Source organism: Tiliqua scincoides, chromosome 7 (assembly GCF_035046505.1).
Source record: "Tiliqua scincoides isolate rTilSci1 chromosome 7, rTilSci1.hap2, whole genome shotgun sequence".
Lineage (NCBI taxonomy): Eukaryota > Metazoa > Chordata > Lepidosauria > Squamata > Scincidae > Tiliqua > Tiliqua scincoides.
Window position 1 is genome coordinate 68,010,615 of NC_089827.1, and position 24,424 is coordinate 68,035,038.

Here is a 24,424-nt window from a genome sequence, read left to right on the forward strand (position 1 = left end):
CGAGAAAGGGACATCTTGGAGGCAGTGGCATTAGTCTTTGCTTATTGCTGAGTGAATGAGTGGCTGGTGCTAGCCACAGAACTCCCTGGGGTTGAACTCAAGACTTTCTTAGACTGCAAGTATATTATGACTTGAAAGCTGAAAACATCTCAGCCTTGAACTACAGTGTTCTCTGTTGTTCTGTACCCTTCATCTCTGGCGCACACACAGAGACACGCATGTACAAATGCACGACTGTGAATGTCAAAGAAAGCCCTTCAGAAAGGACTGCATGCTGCTTGTGTTTAACAATTATGTTTTTATTAAAATGTTTTTGTCATCCAGGTTTGAAAAGGAGTCTGGAGACGCTCCATGCAGTTGAAGCTGTTACAGCACAGCACGGTTCCATTTGGAAAGTCAAAAGCAATGGGGCCATTTGTTTTTATTTTAGTTTGTAGCTGTGCTTGGAATACAGTGATCCTTGTGACATTTCTTATATTTTAACTGCATTTTAATATTTTGTGGTGAGCCACCTTGAATCACAGAGAGATCCAGGATAGAAATATTTTTAAAATGAATGAATAAATAAAGGTCTAGGCCAGTGATTTTCAACCTTTTTAATCTCGTGGCCCACTGAAAAGGCACTAAAATTGTCAAAGCACACCATCAGGTTTTTGACAATTGACAAGGCACACCACGTTGCCAGTGGAGGGGTTCACATTCCCCATTGGCCCTTCCCCCAAATTCCTGTGGCACACCTGTGGACCACCTATGCACACCAATGTGCCACGGCACAGTGGTTGAAAATGGCTGGTCTAGGCAGACAAGCTTTGCAGGGCAGGATCACAGAGTCAAAAATGTGAATATGATCTGTTCTCAATCTTTGTATCTGAAAAAACTCCTGTGGCTGGTTCAGAGTAGACTTTTACCACCCCACTAGCACCATGCAGTTGCAGGTCTGTGCATGGCACTTGTACGCGCACACATTCTGACCTCTTCCCTCACTTCCTTGTTAATTTTTGTTCTGATTAGAGGGGCAGTTGATCCAACTACTTTTAAGTTACAGAACTTCCAGATAGACAATTACAGAAATTAAGCAGGAAAGGAGGGGAGGAACTAGGTTAGGAATGTCTTTAAAAGAAGGAAGGATTGTGGATCATGCTGGGAGCAAACCCCAGCATGCTCTAGACTTCCTCCTTTTGTTTATAGAGCCTGTGTGTGGAGAAAGGGTGAGATCTGGACGAAGGAGCTGTGTTCCAATATGAGACTTGTGCCAGGCTTATTTGAAGTTGAAATGTGCTTACTCCATTCCTTGCTTGCTGGTTTTCCTACAGAACTTGCAACTATTGTTTTTTCCTTCTTCTTCCAGCCCATCTTCCAGACCTCAGCATGTTTCATAAAGCTGGAGGAAAATCAGCTGGTATGGGTGTGGGGCATTGAAACCAGCTGGCAAAGGAAGGGTTAAGTGTTCTCCCACCCAAAACTTCTTTGCTGTTTGGTACACCCTGATTTGCATAGGGTGTCTTCTAAAGAAGAAGGGAAATCTTCTAGGTTGAAAGGGAATGTGTAGCTCTGCCTGTGCTACGTGTTTGCTAATAAGCAAATTCACCTTGTTTTGCCCGAAGTCAGTTGGTGAAGTAATCATGGCCATGTTTTAATTGCTAGAAGCATGACATTTAAGAACCACTGCCTCTGAGATGAGATCCTCATCGATTTCAAAGTAATCAATGTGTTAAAGTGTGCTTTATCAGGCTGATATCCCGTACATGCTGACCTGGAATTAAGCCCCAATAAACTCAATTGGGCTTACTTTTAGTAGAAAACAAGCAAAGGATTGTGTATGTAATAACTGATAGGGTGCTGGTGTGTGCAATATATTCTCAAGGAAGCTGTTTTTCCCATTAGTAACTTGACTAAGGGACCACAGTCTTGGAGACACGTAGCTTGAGAGCACAAGTCTCTGCTTGTCTACTCAGAAATAAGTCCCATTGTCTTCAGTGGGGCTTACTCTCTGGAAATTTTGCGTAGGATTTCAGCCTGAGAGCCCAGTCTTATCCAACTTTCCATTGCTGATACAGCCATGCCAATGGATAAGGGGATGTTTGTTCCCTTACCTTGGAACTGCATAGCGGCTGTATCGGAGCTGGAAAGTTGGGTAGGATAGGGCCCTGAATCTCCTTATAAAACATTCCTTGAGTGCAGGCACCCCTTAAGTGGTTCACTTGCTTTGACCCTGTTCTCTAGTCTACATGTGTCCTGCTATATTAACCTAGACAATAGGAGGCAACATTTTATTGTACATGTTGGCTAATCTTTCAATGCCAGACTGGATTATTGTTAAAGTCCCTTCCAGCCCAATGATCTGATGGTCAATGGGAGAATGGAACAGATGCTAACAGCTGAAACCTCATGGGCTGAAATTCCATTGGGACCTGCTGCACAAGTGGGAATGTTGCCTTTGGGTTTAATGGGATAAGATGTCATCCAAGGTGAAGCGATGATGATAACTGACTGATAAAGCGAATCAGGGGATTCCTTCTTTAAAAGGACTGCCTCAGCATTAGCAGTTGAGTTATTTAACATTGAAAGGTTCAGACAAGATTATTAAAGCAGAACAAATATGCTTTGCTGTAAGCCTTTGTGGCTTTCAGCCTCTCCTAAGCTTTGTTTTCTAATCTCCAGTTTTGCCCCAGGATCTTGTAAGTTTTAATGATGATGTGCTACTGTTGATAAAAGCAGAGATATACCTGAAATATAATGCAAAAGCCCAAGTGCAAGTTGAGGAACACATCACCCTCAATGACAAGGAAAACTGCCAGGCCAGAAATCCAAGTAAACGATTGCTTTGTAGGAGATCAAAACTGTCCACTTTTCTCCTACAGATTGAACCTGTTCTTTCTAGCATTTGAGGTATATAGGCGGACCCCCGTGTTGGCGGATTCATTTATCTGCAGATCAGGGGGATGCTTGCGCCCCCATGTGCCCATTAACATTGTTAAAAAGCTTACCAGGGCAAAGTTTTCTTGTTTTAACAGGTCACTATAAGCATTTAAGCATATTGCACTACATGGCAGCCTGAATGTTTGATGAAACTAACTCTCGTGCTAAACTGAGTTAACCTCCACTTCATGATTAGTGTTAGAGCTAGTTTCATCAAGCATTCAGACTGCCAGCAGGGGTGGTAGTGTGGGGGTGGCGTGGGGGCTTCTATTTTTATAGCGCCCCCATATCCACTGTTTTCTTCTCCGGGGGGGGGGTACAGATACTGGGGCACAGATACTGGGGCATGCCTGTACTTGCATGTTTGAAAAAAAGAATCAAACACATTTGCAGAAGCCATAAACAATTGTGTTTTCATGAGTTGAATTTGTGACATTTAAAAAACAAAACCTGTGGGTCAAAACTACAGTGTTGAGTGTAATTTGGAAGCTGAAGGAGGCTGGTGCAGTGCTCTTGGAATGGGTAATTCTTCCCAGGGGTGGTGTCAGAGATCAGCCGGGTTGGGTACTTGCTGATGGCCCTCACTCATCTGACCCAGGCTGACCTGGCTGGGCTGACTGCTGCCCCTGCAGGACCCTTGCAGACAGCAATACCACATCATCAAAGGAAAGGCAGGGGATGCCATAGAAGGCTTTCCGCCCTGGACTTTCAGCAATCTGACACTAACACTAAATATGTTACCCAGGAGTGGCTCTGGCCAGAAACTGTGCCACACACAGAGTTGTAACTAGGGCAGAGTCTGAGGGGCACTTGCCCTCAGTGCTACGCCAAGTGGAGTCACTTGACTACCCCCAGGGTCTGCCCTAGTTATGGAGGAGGTGCTGGTGGCTTTGTGCACCCCAGTCCTTCACCAGCGCCAACACCTCCTCCTCCTCCAGAGAGAACCTGTAAGTGGTCATGATGTCACATGACGTCATTGCCCTGGGTAGTGACAATGGGCAATGCGTCATGGTCCTGGCCACACCATCTGGGGCTAACGGAAGTTTCCAAATTTTCTTCTAAAGTAGTTCCACATAGAACATTGACCAAGCTGAGATATTCTCAGGAGATTCATACAGTGGGAAGGTCTCTGTCATCCAGAAAGAAGCACAGCTGACTGCCTGACTGCCTGATCAGCCAAAAACTAGTGAAAAGCATCCCAAGGCTGGCCACAGCCATCACCTGAGAAGTCTGGAATACAGGCAGATCTAGGAGTACTTCCAAGCTGCAAGTCCGATTCTTCAGGGAAATCTGACCCTGTCTAAGGCAAGTAAGTCTGCCTCTAGTTCCTTGGCCTTCCTCCACTACCCGCAGCCGAATCCTATCCTCTGCCAGTCTATAGCACGTAGCTCTGTTGATGAAGCACACGTTGCATGACATGGTGGGAGGGGAGCAACAGATAAGTATGGGAGAGGTAAGTATTTTTACTTACCACCTGATAGGCCACCTGGGTTTTCGTGGACCTATACCAGCTATTTTACTGGCATAAATCTGAAGAGAGGCTCTTGTTATCTGGTGTGCTCCCTGGGGCATTTGGTGGGCCGCTGTGAGATACAGGAAGCTGGACTAGATGGGCCTATGGCCTGATCCAGTGGGGCTGCTCTTAAACTACAATTCCCAGGAGGCCTTGCAGGTCTTCTTGTTATCTGGTGTGCTCCCTGGGGCATTTGGTGGGCCACTGTGAGATACAGGAAGCTGAACTAGATGGGCCTATGGCCTGATCCAGTGGGGCTGTTCTTATGTTCTTATGGTCTGGGAAAGGGGTAGCATTTGGCACTGCTGTCTCCAAGATCCACCCCCTCTCACCCCCAAAGTATCCCAAGTGCCTATCCAGTTCTCCCCAAACCACCCATGGCCCACCACCACCTGCTCTGCTCTTCAGAGAATTCTCCCAGGGGTTTCTTCTGATCTTTCCATCATGTACAAGGAGAGCTATTAATGCAGTCTTTGAGTTGTGTTTGGCCTAATACACTGACATTTCTTGAAGTGCCAAGATCTTTCAGCCAGGAAATCCCCCTTGTTTTTTTTTTTGTTTTTTTTGGGGGGGGGGGGGTCAAAGTGCATGTGTTGTGCTATGCTAATCACGAATGAATATGATGCACTGAACTCAAGAGCAGAGGGAAGACTTTGCTTTCACTTGTGTGTGTGTCTTTGTGTGTGTGAACCAGGCTTGCCTATTTGATCGCAGTGACTTGCTGCTGACTCAATAGTGGCAGCTCCTGCCGTGAAGTTTGCCACTATCGTGTCGAGTGCGGTGATATTGACTGCCAAAGTTCTTTCATTCTGATGTTATCAAGTTTTAGCGTAGGAGCTATTTTGGATTACATGACTGCCTAAGGCATTGCAGCAAGCCAGATAATGGTAACCTAGCTCAAGTTTGTTGGAAAATAATAAACCGAAACCTCAAGCCCGAGACTAGTATTTTTTAAAAGACACTTGCGGACTAGTTATAAAAGCAAGAGCCCACCCCCTTTGCCACTCTCATTGGGAAATATAATTTGGAATTGTGACCTTCTTGTAATGTGCAGGTAAAAGGTTCTGTTCCTCTCTTTTCATGCACCTTTTAAATAAATATGCATTCCTAATGTAATCCTGTGTAGTTACATTATGGATGGTTTCCCTTTCTTTCTTTGTAAGTCTGTGGAGTCAGTGCTTATCCTCCTCAATGATGTATTTAGCTTTAGGCCTATGTTAAATCTCCATCCCAGGCCTGATAGCCCTACAAAGGGCTTATTGGACAAGCACCAGTGATTTTGCTGGCACAGATCTGAATAGTAACCCCATTGGGGCTCCCCTTCAAATGTCCCCTTGGTTGGCAACCTTCAGTCTCGAAAGACTATGGTATATAAGCCTACAGCACCTGGTATTCCCTGGCAGTCTCCCATCCAAGTACGTATTAACCAGGCCTGACCCTGCTTAGCTTCTGAGATCAGATGAGATCAGGCATGTGCAGGGTAACACCCCAAGGAGAACTCCAGCCTGGCCAGTTTCAGTGCTGGATACATTGTGGGCCATGCGGCCCTGCTGCACCAGTGCTGGATAGGATTGGACCATGGGTTAGAAGGCCTACATGACACCACCCAATTCTGTAATTCTATTGTTCACCCAGTAAGTGGAATTCATATTTTGGGTGGCACCGAGCACTCAGTTTACACTTCCTAATTCCAAGAAACTATCTAAAATCTATTTCTAAGGGTAGCTGTTATAGTATCCTTGTTTCCATAGTTTCTGTCTTTTGACACTATGGAATGTTCTATAAAGCAAAAATCTTTGGTATCTTTTGGGGTTTAAAAATGGAGACCAAAAATTGACATCTTTCATATTGTGGTATGAATGTGGTATGTACTAAACATTTTTTAACTGTTAGCTTAATTATTACATTCTGACTGTTTTAACGCGGATATTCCTACGAAGGAGCCATGACTGTTGAGAGGCAGAATTAAGATTGATTCGTCTATTTACACAGAAAGCAGGAAAACATGCTAGGGGTAGAACCAAAGTGAATGAAGAGATTTCCCCTATGCTGGTGCTCTATATATGTGCACCGACATCATAACATTGATAGAACAATTCATCCTATAATTAGTGGGAAACATTCAGTTTATTGCAGTGTATCGTTTCAGACTGCCAAACTAAATTTAGCCTAGGTGAACAGCGGAGGGTTGTGTCAGGCAGAAACTCGTGTTTGAGAAGCTCTGAAGACCTTTTATTGCAGTGATACTTGATAGGAAGCTTCCCAGGCTTTCTCTAGGTTTCTCTGGGGCATTTGGTGGGCCGCTGTGAGATACAGGAAGCTGGGCTAGATGGGCCTATGGCCTGATCCAGTGGGGCTGTTCTTATGCTCTTAACTACAATTCCCAGGAGGCCTTGCAGGTCTCTTGTTGCCTGGTGTGCTCCCTGGGGCATTTGGTGGGCCGCTGTGAGATACAGGAAGCTGGACTAGATGGGCCTATGGCCTGATCCAGTGGGGCTGTTCTTATGTTCTTATGTTGCCAGTTTAGGCCCACATTAAGGCACTCCTATTGGTGCCTAGCTGCTGTAGGACATGCCTCCATTGTGCACTATGAGAGAAAAATACGGGGATGGACAGAAATTGGTGTCCTTTTCTTGAACCAGCGTGGGTTGGATCTAAAGAACCAAGAGCTGAAATACAAGTTTGCACAAGAGCTTGTGTCAGAGTTCAGGCACTGCAATCAGTTCTGTGGCAGGCCTCAAGCTTTTGATTGTATAAGGAATTGCGCAAAGTCTTGTGGAAGTGGAAGAATGTCTTTAGATTTGCATTACTCTTGGACAGTGTTTCCCAAAGTTTGGGTTGCGACCCACCAGTGGGTCATGACTTAGTTTTTGGTGTGTGACGGGCCCATTATGATCAGGAAGCTGCAGGGCAATATGGCATGTGACCTGGAAGATTTCCAGTTCAAGTTGGTGTGAGACCCACTTCATTGGCAGTCTCGCATGATGTTGTGACCCAGTCTGCCTTGCAGCTTTCTGGTCCAAAATTTGGGTTGTGATCCATCTGTGGGGTCGTGACACACCATTTGGGAAATGCAACATGATGTGGGTCGCCAATGATGTGGGTTACATGCTGGTTCAACCTGGGAGTGACTTCTGGGTCACACTCCATTTTGTCCTGCAGCTTCCTGGCCGTGGCGGGCCTGTGACCCATCTCTGATGAGGTGGATTGTTTAGGTAAGGGGTTTGGGAATCGCTGCTCTAGGATAAGGCACATAATAGCCCTGTTTTGAGATTTCCACGTATGGATGTGCACTTTTGGGACCAAACCCTAAAATCTTCAGAGAACTAAATCCTTTCAGTTACTTGGTAACTGCATAGGACATCTGAGAATGTAACTCAGCTGCTAAATTACATAGAAATGGAACTTTGATTTCAAGTTAGGAGTTCAATGGAACGTAGCCTAGGGTCCTGCATTTATGACTGAAAATCAAGCTTTCGTTCACGAGCCCTCCGGTGTGACATTAGTCTGCTTCTAAAGGAGCCTTTTTTCCTTTTCTTCCCAGTGCTTTCAAAGCCAGATTGTAAGCTGAACAAAAGACCCTTTTTCTTTACTGAAGTAATCGGATGTCATCTCTGCATTAGAGTGAATTACAACAGTGGGGGTTTATCATAAGCACATTTACTATGAGATTTTGAATTTATAGTGCATCTTTGCCATCAGCAGATCATGTTTCTCAGACTAGAGCACTAGCCAACAAAGCAACCCTAGTTACCTGATCACTATTAGGGAATAAAATGTATAACAATTGGCTAGAATTGACAGAGATTATTTTTGTACATTCATGGAAAAAGCTGGTTACAATAAGATCTTAACTCTGAAGGTTTTTTAACACTTATATACCTGCAACAACTTTCTATTTTGCTTGCATCCAAGATTATACTTCCAGTTCACATATATCTTTTTGGATTTTTGTTATGTATATTGGCATTTTGCCATCCCAATGATTATATGGTCCCAGCACAAATTTATAGCAAGGAATTTATAGTCCATTGTGCATGTAAGGAAACTTCTCTAGCAGCTGTAATTATTGAGAAGTTTGGCTTTGCCAAGCACTTCAGTATTTATATTGGATCATGCGTTTGAGTCCCAGTAATATCAAATATGTGCCCTGTCATGTTGAATAAGGGTGGAGTTAAGAATGTGGTCAAAGGCGACGAGCGCAATCAGGTCAATTGAATAAAGAATGCACTGTAAATGTTTATACAGCATCATCCTTACTGGAAAAAAAACGCAGCAAATTATAATATTTTACAAGAAATGAAATGTGCCTGCTATTTATATTTCGGTGGTTTGGAAAAGCAGCTTGATTCCAGTAGAAAATATGCATTAAATGTGTACAAATACTGACTTTGCATCTCAATCCAGAGAACAGATGTGACAGCTGCTGTTATCCATTCCATGTGATCCCTCTGTGTTTCTCCTTGCTCATACAGCCAGCAGAATGAAGGCGCTGTGCAGACCCCAAGCAGAGCCTACAGACCACCTGCCCTTAGCGATCAGTGGGGACGCATCTGCTGCTTGGTGAAGTTGCTGACCTACAGCCCGATTCAGTATAAATTCCCCCATGATTTATATTTACGTATTTATTTATATGCTGCCTTTCTTTGGCCGTCAGATTTCTCCTCAGACTTTAATCCAAGGCGGTTTACAAAGGCAGGCTGTTCTAAACCCCAGTAGGGATTTTTACAATGGAATAGTTCTAGTCTTTCATAGAACTCCTCCTTCCAGCTGGATTCCTTCCCGGTCTGGCCTCTTTCTGGCCCTTCGCCTCCCATGCTCCACTTGACGGCAACTCCTCTCTGCCACCGAGGGTCAGCTCATCAGTATATCAGCGTGTCGTCAGTTCTCGGGTACTTCCGGTTGTTTCGAACTGGCAGCCTCAGCTCTTCAGGCATACAAGGCGGCAGCTCTACCAGCTGAGCCAGACCTCCTGATACAGCAGGGCCAGTGCAAGCTGTGCTGGATGCAGGAGGCTGCACTAAAGGCAGGAGGTATCTTAGGGGTAAGGGGACATTTGCTCCCTTGCCTCAGGGAAAGCCCCAGCTTGGTCAACAGGTCTACTCAGACCTGCATGAGCCATATGGATAAGATGTGGCAGGCACAAAGGCTGTCAATTCTGCCCCCTCCTGGCTCTGATCCACCCACCCTGCCCAATCACTGCCCTCCTCCTGCCCTGTTCCATCCTTCCCCACCCTCCACCTACTGCTGTACAACCTGGCGCCTGGTGCTATGCAACCTCACCTCCAGCAGGCATCCTCTGCTGTGCCAGCATGCATGCAAAAGCCCGGTTTTTGCACTAGTGCGTCCAGCCTCAAGGTCATCACAAAATGCTTTACAGCACTTTTGCAATCCACAGAGGTCTGGCATGCCAGCAGAGCACATACTATGCTGACACAACAGTTAGAGAGGATCGGGCCCTTACTCTTTCCAGTCAAGCCTCTGTGACTTTGCAACCAGCTCCAGAACTCACTCGTACCTGTTACTTGGCTGTCTGTTGGATCATTTGCAATGGCACAACAGCTTTGCTGGGCAGAAATGGTTGACAACACCACTGGTGTGCTTCTCTTTCAGATGCTGCTCTATCACAGATGCCATTCAATGGAAACTTTGACTGGATGCCTGGCATCTGGGTGATGTTGGCACATCACTGGGACTTAAGAACATAAGAACAGCCCCACTGGATCAGGCCATAGGCCCATCTAGTCCAGCTTCCTGTATCTCACAGCGGCCCACCAAATGCCCCAGGGAGCACACCAGATAACAAGAGACCTGCAAGGCCTCCTGGGAATTGTAGTTTTAAGAACATAAGAACAGCCCCACTGGATCAGAACATAGGCCCATCTAGTCCAGCTTCCTGTATCTCACAGCGGCCCACCAAATGCCCCAGGGAGCACACCTGATAACAAGAGACCTGCAAGGCTTCCTGGGAATTGTAGTTAAGAACATAAGAACATAAGAACAGCCCCACTGGATCAGGCCATAGGCCCATCTAGTCCAGCTTCCTGTATCTCACAGCGGCCCACCAAATGCCCCAGGGAACACACCAGAAGAGACCTCATCCTGGTGCCCTCCCTTACATCTGACATAGCCCATTTCTAAAATCAGGAGGTTGCACATACACATCATGGCTTGTAACCCATAATGGATTTTTCTTCCAGAAACTTGTCTAATCCCCTTTTAAAGGCATCCAGGCCAGATGCCATCACCACATCCTGTGGCAAGGAGTTCCACAGACCAACCACGTGCTGAGTAAAGACATTTTTTTTTGTCTGTTCTAACTCTCCCAACACTCAATTTTAGTGGATGTCCCCTGGTTCTGGTGTTATGTGAGAGTGTAAAGAGCATCTCTCTATCCACTCTGTCCATCCCCTGCATAATTTTGTATGTCTCAGTCATGTACCCCCTAAACAGACTTCTAAACAGATGGAGTTTTTGTGCTGGCATCTGTGATGGTATACAGACATATCTCAAGAACAGAATTGGGCCTTAAAGAGTTGGGAAAAACTCAGCAAAACAGAGGAAGCTCCTTCTATTTCAACCCAGGTACGTCAACCAGTCTTTGATTAGTCAGGAATTGACTTCATTTTCTGATCCGTAGGTTACAAATTTAATGCTATACATTCCCTGTGGTTACTATTGTCTAATTTCATTTTGAACAATACAGAATTTCCAAAGAGCTTAGATTGACAGAGGTACAAATTAGTTCAAAGACATGGTGTTATTGTGATTCAAAAACATAGACAAGGTTTCATCACAGATCCCATGTGAACTCTGTTAAGTTCCTTTGCATACTTTCTTGGCATAATTAAAAAAAATCTTTCATTAGATGTAAATTCCTTTCAACCGGAGCCGGAATCTCTAGCCTTATAACTTCATGTCACTCAAGTGTTCAGTGAATAAACTTGTCCCAGATATGCACGTTTCAGCTTGAACTGCTCTACATTTAAATTGGGAATGTTTATAATGGAAAGCGCAGGAACACACCTTAGCTGCAGCTTGGACATGCCCAATGTGACTGCTGTGTTTTGACTAAGATTCTGTAGTATGAAGAGATTTCCATTGTACGTACCTCTCTATAGGGTTGGACGATAGTTATACATCCCTTTCCCTTTCAATCTCTGGAATGATGTATTGATATTTTTTGATGAGACAGGAATCACAGACAGGAATGCTGCTAATTTTTTGGAATTGGTACATTGGTGGTTGAATTCTCCAGTTTGAAGCTTGTAATTATGAGCTGAACTCAAACCTTTCTGAAGCTTGGGCTTAGCTCAGCTTGCAGTTACACTTCTTTATGCCTCTGCATCAGCCTTTCAAGACATCACAGCTGCCCCTTTCTTTTGACTCTGAAACATTACTGTCAATTAAAAGGACTGCTGCAGCTTTCATGCGATCTGAAGGAACGAGTGGGTGCCAAGATCCCTGGGAAATGTAGTTGCCAAGGGCTTTGCTATCTTTACTGAGGCTCAGGTGGCCAGCACAGTGATGGGATATGCAGGAAGGCTCAGACTTTCTCACTGGCACTGCTTTACAACTGCTGGTGCTGGTGGAACACTAGTTTCATCAGTGGAGCAGTCCATTTGGATTGGGCTATTAGTCTGTTGGCTGATGGCAGAGGTCACTGGATGCTTCCATTCACTTCACCAGTACCTACACAGCTGGGCTGGGTGAGGAAGCCCCCAGAGCTCATGTTCCTAGTCACACCATTGGGTGCACGTGGAGAGCTTAAAATGAGCAAAACTTTTCTCAATCTGAATTGGGTCCAAAGTAGCTCATTTTAGGCAAGCATCTTCTGAACTGACCTGCAGGAACATTTGCATATAGTTAGAGACTTGAACAAAATAGTGTCTGTAATTATTCTGAACAATCTAAACACAGCTGTAGAGGTCTTTTGGACAGATCACCTAGGAGGGCAATTCTCTGTAATATGTTCATATAGTTTTACGTGAATTGTTATTTATAATATAATGTATCTCTGAAAACACAATCATATATGATCCTTTGTTTTTTTTCATATGTAAATTGCTGTTCTGTACACAGTTTATATATATAATTTTTGAAAATATGAAACATCTGCTAAACACACACACACAGAGAGAGAGAGAGAGAGAGAAATATATGTAGAGAGATAAGTGTGTGTGTGTGTGTGTGTGTGTGTGTGGAGAGAGAGAGAGAGAGAGAGAGAGAGAGAGAGAGAGAGAGAAATATAAGTAACATATCTCCCCTGTTATCATCAGTCACCTTGGAAAATTCCTTTCAAAGTTTATTATTTTTGATCCATCAGTTCTATTTATTGCATGCTGCTGGCACATGGAAACTTTATATTTACAAAAGAAACTCCTAAATTATATTGTAGTACTATTTGAGACAGCTTAATTAGTTTGGTACAGAACCAATCCAAGTTGCTTCTGCTAATTAATACAGCCTCACTGTGATGGACTTGCACATCAAAAACTAAAAACGTTTGTCGCTGTTTGTCGTTACCATGTCATCTTCTCATTAAATACATATGCACTTCTAAGGTATTTGGTTCTTCCTGACAAATGGGCAAGAGTCAGAACTTAATGAATCCGTTCTGTCAAAAGTGAAGCAAAGTTTGGTTACTCTAGACAAAGAAAACTCAAGGTGGAAAAGTTGTTGTTGTTGACTTTTGATAATCTAATTAGGAAACAAGAAGGCATTTAAAAGTGGGACATAGTTCATAGACATTGTCTTTCTGGGCAAAAAAACCCAAAGCCCCATTGCTTATGTGCAGTTTCTTTAATATGGTTATCTCCTTAGATAAGGACCAGCGTAGAAGAATGAGTATCAGTACAGTCCACAACCTAGTGCAGTGGGTTCTCAAACTTACCAGAGTCACAGCACCCCCGCAGTCTCTTCTTCCCAGCTCATCCAGGTGCCTCTATCTTGGATCTCATGAAATCTTGCATGATCCAAGATGATGGCACCCAAATCTCGTGAGATCCAAGATAGCAGAGCCCAAATCTTATGAGATTTCAAGAGATCCAAGATGGAGGCAACTGGGATAACATGTCAGAGGGGTGACATCTCATGGTTCCCCTGTGTGGGCACTGTGACACCCTATGGCGTCACATTGGCTGTTTGGAAACCAGGGTAAGTTGTGGCAGGGGAACTGCAAAGGTAGTGAAGCGATCCCCAGGATTGTGCCGCTGCTGGGGAAAAAGTTGTGTTTGTTTTTTTTAATTTTCAGTGGAAAGGGCTGTCCTCTGGAGTGGTGCAGGGAGCCCCTCAGAGTGCTCCGCAGGGTTCCCCAAGCCTCAAAATGGTAAAAAAAAAAGCCATCAGAAACCATTTCCAGTTTGCAATCGCAAAACCAGAAGTGGTTTCCAATCACTCTTTAAAACCATTTTGAGGCTTGTGGAGCCCTGTGGAGGGCTCCATGAGGCTCCCCACATCCCCCAGAGGCTGGAACGTCACACTGTAAATAAAAAGCAAAACACACACACACAACACTTTATCCCTGGCAGCGGCACGATTCTGGGGATCACGTCACTGTCTTCCCTCTACCCCTACTCCTTAAGGGGCCAGAGACAGGCTGGGGCATTACAATGCCCTAGTTTGAGAACCTCAGCCATAAGGCATTGTGACAAACACTTTAGAAATCCCTGGCCTAGTGAATATTTGAATGTTACCATGATCCAATAAGTGGTTCCATAAGAACCAAACTGCATGTTATGACAAGTGTTCTTATATGCTTGTTCTCCACCATAAATAGCAACTGCAGGAGGATCCAATCTAGTTCAGGACCATGGCATGGGGGAGCAGGGTGTTTAACCCTTTATGTCTCCATGGCCCCAATCTCTACAAGGACCCCCAGTGTCAATTTGCCCTTGGAGGGAAATTCCATAGTACCAAAGGGAACTTTTCTCCTGGAGCAGTCCTGGAGCAGTCATAGGGGAGAAACGTTGATCCAGATTGAGACCACGGTAGGAAAAGAGGCCCCTTCCCCACGCCACAAGCCCAATACAGACCCCTTCTCACTGCAATACAGATCCTTCTCACTGCAATTGATCAGGAAATGTTTTTTCCAAGGGAATATTTTGCAGGTACAGCTGTTTACAATTGCTTCCTTCATCAATTTTGCCCCTTGAAACCCATTAAACCAAAGTCATTTAATTCACGTTAATGAGAGTGGAAATGATCTTTGGATTTTGAATGCATCAGGTATAAGTCATACTGACTGCACTTTAGGATGACACATTCACATTTGCTGATGGAAGCTTCAAGCTGGTACCATTTCCAGGCAGTCTGTAACATTAGAACCAGAGAAGGCCCCTTACATTCTTAACAAAACCAGGCCGTTTACTCGTAATAGCCTTATTTTCTCAGGGTTGCTGCATCTTCCTGGGGACTGAAATCAGGCTAATGGGTCTGTAATTCCACAATGCCGCTATGTAACGTGAGGAAAATGGCACACATCTTACAAGTCTCCTGTGACATATCAAAGAAAGAGCTGCTAATTGTCCTTGAGATGTCTTGTACTATTTTCCCTCTGTCCTATGGCAACGTGGAGTTCCCTTTGAGAGGTTCTCAAAGGTACAAAATGTGACTCCCACGCTCTTGGCAGGAGTGACCTGCAGAGAAGAGGTGATGCCCCTTTTGAAACCTGTGCATTGGCTTCTGATTAATCTCTGGGGCCAATTCAAGATGCCAGTCTTGACCCTTAAAGATCTAAATGGACTGGGTTCAGAGTATCTGAAGGGTGGACATCCAAGATCCAAGAAGGACAAACTCCCATTTACATGTTGATACTGAAGCTTTGGAATTCCCTCCCAGATGAAGTCCATTGTATCCCTTGGCTGTGGTGGTTGGCAACCTTTAGTCTCAAAAGACTATGGTATAAGCCTACAGCACCCGGTATTCCCAGGCCGTCTCCCATCCAGATACTAACCAGGCCTGACCCTGCTTAGCGTCCGAGATCAGACGAGATTGGACATGTGCAGGGTAACTTTGACGGCAAGCAAAGTCTGCTTTATTCCACAGGCACTGGTGTTCCTTGCGTTGCCCCCCCATCCCTGCAGCTGAGTGGTGGTTTTCTACGTCTCTACTGGGGTAGTGACAGCACACACCAGAAGTGTGCGATGAACACCATGAAATGGGTCCTCTCGCCCACCCTGGTTCTGTATGGCTCCAAATGGGTCACATAGGTCACATGGGTATGGGTCACATGGGTCACATGGGTAGGGGGGGTGTCTGTGCAGTTGTATGTGGGGTGGGGTGTAATCATGTCACCATGTCCCCAGGTACCTGACCCCTCAGCTACTTGGTCATTTCAACAATGTGTTAACATTGGAATATGGAATGTTTTAACCATAGTTGGTGGGGGGTTGTGGAACGGGGTTGAAAACACATTGGAATTATTTGGGGGAAAGAGAAGTGGTCCAAACAACCCCAGCCATAATCTTTCCAGGGAGAATGTAGTTGACTCTTATGAGGCAGTATGTATTTGACATTCTAAAATCTGACAGTAAGAGCAAGAATTCTTTAGAGGTAAACAAGGTCTTGATTCTTCTGGGCAGCAGGCTCTCATTTGCCTGATCAGCAGATGCTTACATGGCCATCTGTGCCCAATGGCTAGTTTTTGTTATCACACAGCAAAGCTTGGAGCACTGAATGGAATAATGTCTCCAGTGGAAAGAGCGTCATCGCCCTTTCTATTTATTTCTTGTTGATTCCCTTTTTAGACTTTGATTACCCTGCACATGCCTGATCTCATCTGATCTCAGAAGCTAAGCAGGGTCAGGCCTGGTTAGTACTTGGATGGGAGACCGCCTGGGAATACCGGGTGCTGTAGGCTTATACCATAGTCTTTCAAGACTGAAGGTTGCCAACCATCTCCCTATACTGAACACTATCTCCCGATCTCGTCTGATCTCGGAAGCTAAGCAGGGTCAGGCCTGGTTAGTACTTGGATGGGAGACCGCCTAGGAATACCAGGTGCTGTAGGCTTATACCATAGTCTTTCGAGACTGAAGGTTGCCAACCATCCTCACTCAGGCTTCCTATGAAAGCACCATCAGGGCACAGGGAAAGCTCCCAGAAAACATAACAGGAGGGAATGTAGGGGTAGCGCCAAAGAAAGGGGAGCAATAGAGGGGGCAAACCTCAACCTACTACTACACAAAATTATGCAGGGGATGACGCCAGGGGCTGCTTCCGACGGTGGGAGAGATCATTGCATCTCATTGGGCAGCTACCGCCCGCCTTAAGCTAGGCAGTCCCCAGCCAGTAAGGTGTTGCCTTGCCACGGTTCGTTAACCTCACGGGGTGCGTGGGGTTTAGGGTGAAAACCGACAAGCGGATCGACAACTCTGCACCATGCAATAGAAAACAGAAAACTCCTGCCCTAAAGCTGGGCACCTGGAACGTAAGGACAATGACACCTGGCTTCTCTGATGACCTGCAAGCAATAGACGATGCACGCAAAACAGCTGTCATCGACATGGAGCTGAGCAGACTGCAGATGGACATTGTCGCCCTTCAAGAGACTAGGCTGCCAGATTCCGGATCTGTCAAGGAGCGAAATTTCTCATTTTTCTGGCAGGGAAAACCACCAAACGAAACCAGGGAACATGGCGTTGGCTTTGCGGTCAGAAATACCCTGCTGAAATCCATCATCCCACCTACTGTGGGAAGTGAAAGAATTTTGTCCCTGCAGCTCCAGTCATCAGCAGGACCTGTCACTCTCATCCGTGCATATGCACTGACTCTGTCGTCTCCAGCAGAAGTCAAAGACAAATTTTATGATGACCTGGCCACCACTATCAAGAAGATCCCCGTAAAAGAGCCATTGTTCATCCTCGACGACTTCAATGCTAGAGTTGGTGCTGATAACAGTTTGTGGCCCACTTGCTTAGGTCAGTTCGGCACTGGGAAGATGAACGAAAATGGCCAACGCCTGCTAGAGTTTTGCTGTCATCACGGTCTCTGTGTCAGCAACATGTTCTTCAACACGAAGCCCCAACATAGAGTCTCTTGGAGACACTCAAGATCAAAGCACTGGCACCAGCTCAACCTGATTCTCACCAGACGCTCCAGCCTTCCCAGCATCAAGATCACACGCAGCTATCAGGGTGCTGCCTGTGACACCGACCACTCACTGGTGTGCAGCAGAGTGAAACTGCAAACAAAGCGACTGTACCACACAAAAAAGGAAGGAAGACCTTGCATTGATACGAGCAAGACCCGGGATCAGAGAAAAGTGGAGGAATTTGCACGAGCGCTTGAGGAATCTCTTCCAGGCCTGGTCGATGCAAATGCATCCAACAGATGGGAACATTTCAAGAATGCCGTTTACAACAACGCCTTGTCCATATTTGGCAAGAAGACCAACAAGACGGCAGACTGGTTTGAAGCCCACTCTGAGAAGTTGACACCAGTCATTGAGGAAAAGAGGAGAGCTCAAGCAGCATACAAGGCCTGTCCCAGTGAGCGCAACCTGCAGGTCCTCCGAGGTGCTCGCAGCAAAGTCCAGCAGACTGCCAGGAGATGTGCTAACGACTACTGGCTCCAGCTCTGTTCCGAGATACAGATAGCAGCTGACATGGGCAACATCAAGGGGATGTATGATGGTATCAAGCAGGCCCTAGGTCCAACACAGAAGAAAATTGCCCCTCTGAAGTCTGCCGCAGGCGAGGTCATCCAGGATCGGGCGCAGCAGATGGAACGCTGGGTGCAGCACTACTCTGAGCTATATTCCAGAGAAAATGTAGTCACCGAAGAAGCGCTGAACAACATTGAGTGCCTGCCTGTGCTGGAGGAGCTTGACAGTGAACCAACCCTAGAAGAACTTCACGTGGCCCTGGACTCCCTTGCCTTTGGCAAGGCACCTGGAAAAGACAGCATCCCTGCTGAAGTCCTAAAGTGCTGCAAAGAGATCATCATCACTGAGCTACATGAAATCCTTTGTCTCTGCTGGAGAGAAGGTGGAGTACTTCAAGACATGAGGGATGCAAACATCATCACGCTGTACAAGAACAAAGGCGACAGGGGTGACTGCAACAACTACCATGGCATCTCTCTCCTTAGCGTTGTAGGAAAGTTGTTTGCCCGAGTTGCACTAAAGAGGCTCCAGGTACTTGCAGAGAGCGTTTATCCAGAATCACAGTGTGGATTCCGAGCCAAAAGGTCCACTACTGATATGGTATTCTCCCTTAGACAACTGCAGGAGAAATGCAGGGAACGACGACAGCCACTCTTTATAGCCTTCATAGATCTCACAAAGGCTTTCGACCTGGTCAGCAGGGATGGCCTCTTCAAGATTCTCCCCAAGATTGGATGTCCACCCAGGCTCTTCAGCATCATCAGATCCTTCCACAAGGACATGAAGGGCACTGTTGTCTTTGATGGCTCCACATCAGACCCCTTTGACATCCGAAGCGGCGTGAAGCAGGGCTGTGTTCTTGCACCAACCTTGTTTGGGATCTTCTTCGCTGTCCTGCTGAAGCAGGCCTTTGGAACTACAACAGAAGGCATCTATCTCCGGACCAGATCAGAAGGAAAGCTCTTCAACCTCTCCAGACTGAGAGCAAAGTCCAAAGTCCAGCTGAAATGTCTGCGTGACTTCCTCTTTGCCGATGATGCAGCTATCATTACCCACTTTGCCAAAGATCTCCAGCAGCTCATGGATCGTTTTAGCAAGGCCTGCCAAGATTTTGGACTGACAATCAGCCTGAAGAAAACACAGGTCATGGTTCAGGATGTGGACTCACCTCCCTGCATTACAATCTCTGCACATGAACTGGAGGTTGTCCATGACTTTGTGTACCTTGGCTCAACGATCTCCGACACTCTTTCTCTTGATACCGAGCTAAACAAACGCATCGGTAAAGCAGCTACCACATTTTCCAGACTCACAAAGAGAGTCTGGTCCAACAAGAAGCTGACGGAACATACCAAGATCCAGGTCTACAGAGCTTGCGTCCTCAGTACACTTCTGTACTGCAGTGAGTCATGGACTCTTCACTCACAACAGGAGAGGAAACTGAATGCTTTCCACATGCGCTGCCTCCGACGTATTCTCGGCATCACCTGGCAGGACAAAGTTCCAAACAACACAGTCCTGGAACGTGCTGGAATCCCTAGCATGTATGCACTACTGAAACAGAGACGCCTGCGTTGGCTCGGTCATGTCGTGAGAATGGATGATGGCCGGATCTCAAAGGATCTCCTCTATGGAGAACTCGTGCAAGGAAAGCGCCCTACAGGTAGACCACAGCTGCGATACAAGGACATCTGCAAGAGGGATCTGAAGGCCTTAGGAGTGGACCTCAACAAGTGGGAAACCCTGGCCTCTGAGCGGCCCGCTTGGAGGCAGGCTGTGCAACATGGCCTTTCCCAGTTTGAAGAGACACTTGGCCAACAGTCTGAGGCTAAGAGGCAAAGAAGGAAGGCCCATAGCCAGGGAGACAGACCAGGGACAGACTGCACTTGCTCCCAGTGTGGAAGGGATTGTCACTCCCAAATCGGCCTTTTCAGCCACACTAGACGCTGTTCCAGAACCACCTTTCAGAGCGCGATACCATAGTCTTTCGAGACTGAAGGTTGCCAACTAACTAACTAGATAGAGTGGATATAGGGATGTTCTTTTCCCTCTCACACAACACCAGAACCAGGAGACATCCACTAAAATGGTGTGTCAGGAGAGTTCAAGCAGACAAAAGAAAATATGTATTTATCCAGTATGTAATTAGTCTGTGGAACTTCTTGCCACTTGATCTGATGATGGAATCTGGCCTAGATGCCTTTAAAATGGAATTGGACAGATTTCTAAGTCCATCACAGGTTACAAGACGTGATGGGTTTGTGCAGCCTCTTGGCTATTGGAGATTAGTTATGCATGGCCATTGCCTAGTGACAGCAATGTGGGTACAATGTGGGTACTCCATTTGCTATTGCTCTCCTAAAAATGACCATGCCAAGGCTAGTAGAAGGTGGATGGGAGCACACACTTGGGATGTGTGGAACAAAACTGCCACCGTTTGTGGTGCCTACAGGTCACACATGCAAGTGACTGCACAGAGAAATGTTTGGGTGAAATGGAAGATATGAGACACTTGACAACCACTTCTGCCTGGCAGTCAGCTGCTCATTTTTCCAACCGCTGTGATCCCAAGCATCTCTGTGCCTGGCTCTGTATGCTGCTGGACTTACACAAATGGTAGTCTTCAGGTAGAAGCATTATCTCAATACTTGACAATGTAGAGAAAAATGTGAGGTTTGCACATGAGAAAATCATAGAGTTGGAAGGGACTACAAGGTCATCTAGTCCAACCCCTAGATGCCTGACAAAATCCCAAACCCTATCCTCCAAAGCAGTGTTTCCTCAACTGTTGGTCGCTACTTACCAGTGGGTCTCACCGGATTTCTGTTGGGTTGGGAAACTGAAAAGCTGATAACTGACAAGGAAAATGCATTGAACCCTATAGAAAGTGAAACAACCTCAAGTATGCATTTACTCATGAACAGGTGAACGTGCCTTGGTTCAATTCGAAGGACAGGCTGAGGGGAATGGATCACCACCAGGATGGTCCTGATCAGATGAACGCAGGCCCCAAAAAACACTTGGGAAGGAAGTTCCCCCACCCCCAAGCTGACAAAAAAAAATGCATTGAGCCCTAAGGAAAGCGAAACTGAGTCACACGCTGTTTACTTGTGAATAGGCAAACAACATGTCTCATCTATTGTAGGCCAAGTAAGGGAGAATGAAAGGCCTCCAGAATGGTCATGATTCAATGAATGTGGAGCTCAACAAACACTCCAGAAGGTGGCCCCTTTTGATCCATAGTAAAAAGGATAAAAACAAAGGCCTGAGCAGCTGGTAAAGTGTTTTTCTTTTTTAGCCTTGTAAAGCTTGGTGGGTCCTGATAGAGTGTCATTTTCAAAAAAAGTGGGTCCAGATGCTAAAAAGCTTGGAAACCACTATTCTTACATGTTTCAGTCAAAAGAAAGGTTTAAAACTATTTAAACTATGGTTTAAAAAAAAGGTTTAAAACTATTTTAATAGTAATGTAAATGAAGATGGAGCTTCTTACGACAACAGGGGTTATCTGTACATCTTCAGTACAATTATCACTGTGACCAAAACATCTTGATGACGGCTTTCAGAGGAATAGTTGCCTGATGAAAAATAACCAGTGGCGATATTGTGGTGTGGCTGTCGTAATTCCAGCTCGAGAGAATTAGACATGCTGAGTAATTGGCGGTGTTAACTATGGTTTCTGTGTACTATGCGTGCCCCATAATTGGGGCAATCTAACTGTTGGAAGTATATCTGAACCAGAGGAGCCATCTTCAAAATACTGAAGCTACTTTTCTCCAGCTAGCTGAATTACATAAGTGTGGTAGGGGATGATTATAGGGTTGCTGGATCCACATTTTAAGCAGGAAGAGAAAAAGTTGTCCTCTTGCCTGTAAAACAAAGTTATTGCTGGAAAATTATGAGCAGGTTATTGTTGTCAAAAGAGTGACTGTAATAAATTAGTCCAAACCCTCCGCAAGATCTGGTCTGATTCATCCTATAAATAGTGTTAATACATTCATTTTCTCTTTTTTATATTTCACTGGGAAACGAAATAAGTAGCTGAGCTTCCATAAAGGTTTATGGCCAAGATATTGAAAGAGTCAAATTGCCTCAACAGAGTAAAACAGAAAACAGGGTCCTGAAGTTGAAAAACTAACTGCCCACTTAAGTTCAGTTTAAAAAATGGTTACAATGCCATCAAGCATAGATCGTAGCCATGTAAGCTTGATTTAGAAGGAGATTTGTTGAAAGCATCACAGATCTGTTTTGCTTTCACATGCTTTGTAAGGGAAACAGATGCAACCAGTTAGTCCTCAGGTTGCCATCATTAATGAAGAGCCTGAGATTTGATGCTTCATACAATTGATTGTAACATAAATACTGGTGCCCCCATATCGGTGGTTCCCACATTCGTGGTTCTCAAATTCTGACAGTATTCGGTGGTCCAGTTCCTGTTAGGGTTCTCACAATCTCCTCCTGTATCATCCTCTAGCACAGGGCTATAACTTACCTTCCAGCAGAAGAATGTAGCAGAGACCCTCAGAATGCCATCAGAGTGTAACAGGAAGTGCCAGAAGGTCTCTAAATGCTGCAGAGACTTTCTGGAGGTCTTTATAGTGGGGACCTTCAGAATGGCACCCCCAACCACTGTGAACCCCTTTAAAATGGGCAGCAGAAGCTTCCACCAGCCATTTTAATGGGGTTCGTGCTGGTCATAGTTGCCATTCTGAAGGTTCCTGCAGCCTCTGGAAGGTCTCTTCATAGTGGAAAATGAGAAGAGGTGTGGATAACGAGAGGTTGGTAGCAATTCTGCCCCTTGTGGATATACAAATTTGCAGATAGTGAATTCATGCATAAAGAGAACTGACCGTTGGTTTGGCTCTTCAGGAGCTTCTAAGCCCTTAAACAATGGAAACCATATCTCACAAAAGCTACCTGGTTCACTGTGACCCAATGCTGTCATGTAATTGACAAGGGACTCTGGCCTGATGACCTCTTCCCACATGACATCCATCCAGATCTTGTTTAAGCCAGAAGTCAGACCTGTGTTTCTCTTCACAAGTGGCCAGTATTATTTTGTGCACAATTAGCAGGCTGGGTGGGAATGTTTTATGGAACTTTATCAGAAGCTCATCTTCAACTAATTTTGGAGCAATACTAGTTTTGGATCTTTCTTTTTTTCTGCAGCTCATTAGCTTGCCACACTTGTTCCGTGACTGTGTTCCGGAAGCCTTGCATTTTCAGGGAACTCCACCAAGCATGGTAATCTGAGCTCATTAGCCCTTTTCCAAAATTTAGGTGATGCTGCTGAATTTCTGTTGTACAATGTCACTGGGGTGTTGTACAATCATGCAATTAATTTAAACTGTGCCTCTAAAACGCAGTTAGTTTGAAAGTGTTTTTCCAGGCTTTGGCCCATAAAACAAAATCATTTTTTTTTACCCCTTTCAGGTCCAGTTTTAACGAACGGTAGATTCAGCTGACCACACTGACCGGTTAAAAGGTTATGAAGTCACTATATCTGTATCTGTATATCTATATACATCTCTCTCTCTATATATATATCTATATAGCCTGTATAGATATAGCTATAATTGGACATATCAAGAATTCAGTATATGCCAGTAGCATAGCCAGGGTGATGGCATGGTAAATATTGCAGGTGTCACAGTGTGGCATATAAGTGACCCTTCCCACTTGCTGTCAGTCATTGGGGCAGTGTCAGAAACGCACAGCGCTTGTCGATTGGTTTGGTGGGCACCTTTGCATTGCTATTGCTGCCCCAAATGGCTCGGACGGTAGGTGGGAGGGGACACTTACACCATATGTTGTGGTGCTTATAATACTTACTACACCACTCTCCCCCCCCCCCAGTTACGCTGCTGCCAGGAAATTTTGAGAATGAATCTACGTAAGAAGAATGGTCAAAACCAAATGCAAAGTGTGTTGCTGAGATTGTGCATTGCTGAGATTGTATCTGTGTAGATGGCTACAAACAGACTGCGGTCCACCTCTCTTTTTAGAATCCTCTCTGTCCCTTTGACCCACTTTAAGTCCTAGAATGGACTGTGGGTCTGTGACTAGGGTCCTCCAAATAATGGCCGGGACCAAGGAAAAGCTCAATCACAAACAAAACTGTGACGTAATTGAGAACTTTAAAAAAAGACTCAAAACAGGGCATGGCAAATTCCAACACTATCACATCTCTTCGTTGGTGCATGTCTGTGATGCTATGTGGCATTGCTATGTGATGCTCTTGTCCTATCACCATCTGAATAAACAGGCTCACAGTGCAACCCTATGAATGCCTACTCAGAAGTAAGTCCCACTGTGTTCAGTGGGGCTTACATGTTGGGAGGTGTGTATAGAATTTCAGCCACAGATGCATTGGGCATTCCAGTGTGTCT

The 24,424-nt window shown here is 45.3% G+C and overlaps 2 pseudogenes; both read left to right on the top strand.

The window, feature by feature from the left end:
* Nucleotides 1–16,173: 16,173 nt before the first annotated feature.
* On the top strand, nucleotides 16,174–16,292 carry LOC136658221 (5S ribosomal RNA; annotated as a pseudogene).
* A 29-nt stretch (nucleotides 16,293–16,321) lies between these two features.
* On the top strand, nucleotides 16,322–16,444 carry LOC136657978 (5S ribosomal RNA; annotated as a pseudogene).
* Nucleotides 16,445–24,424: the final 7,980 nt, after the last annotated feature.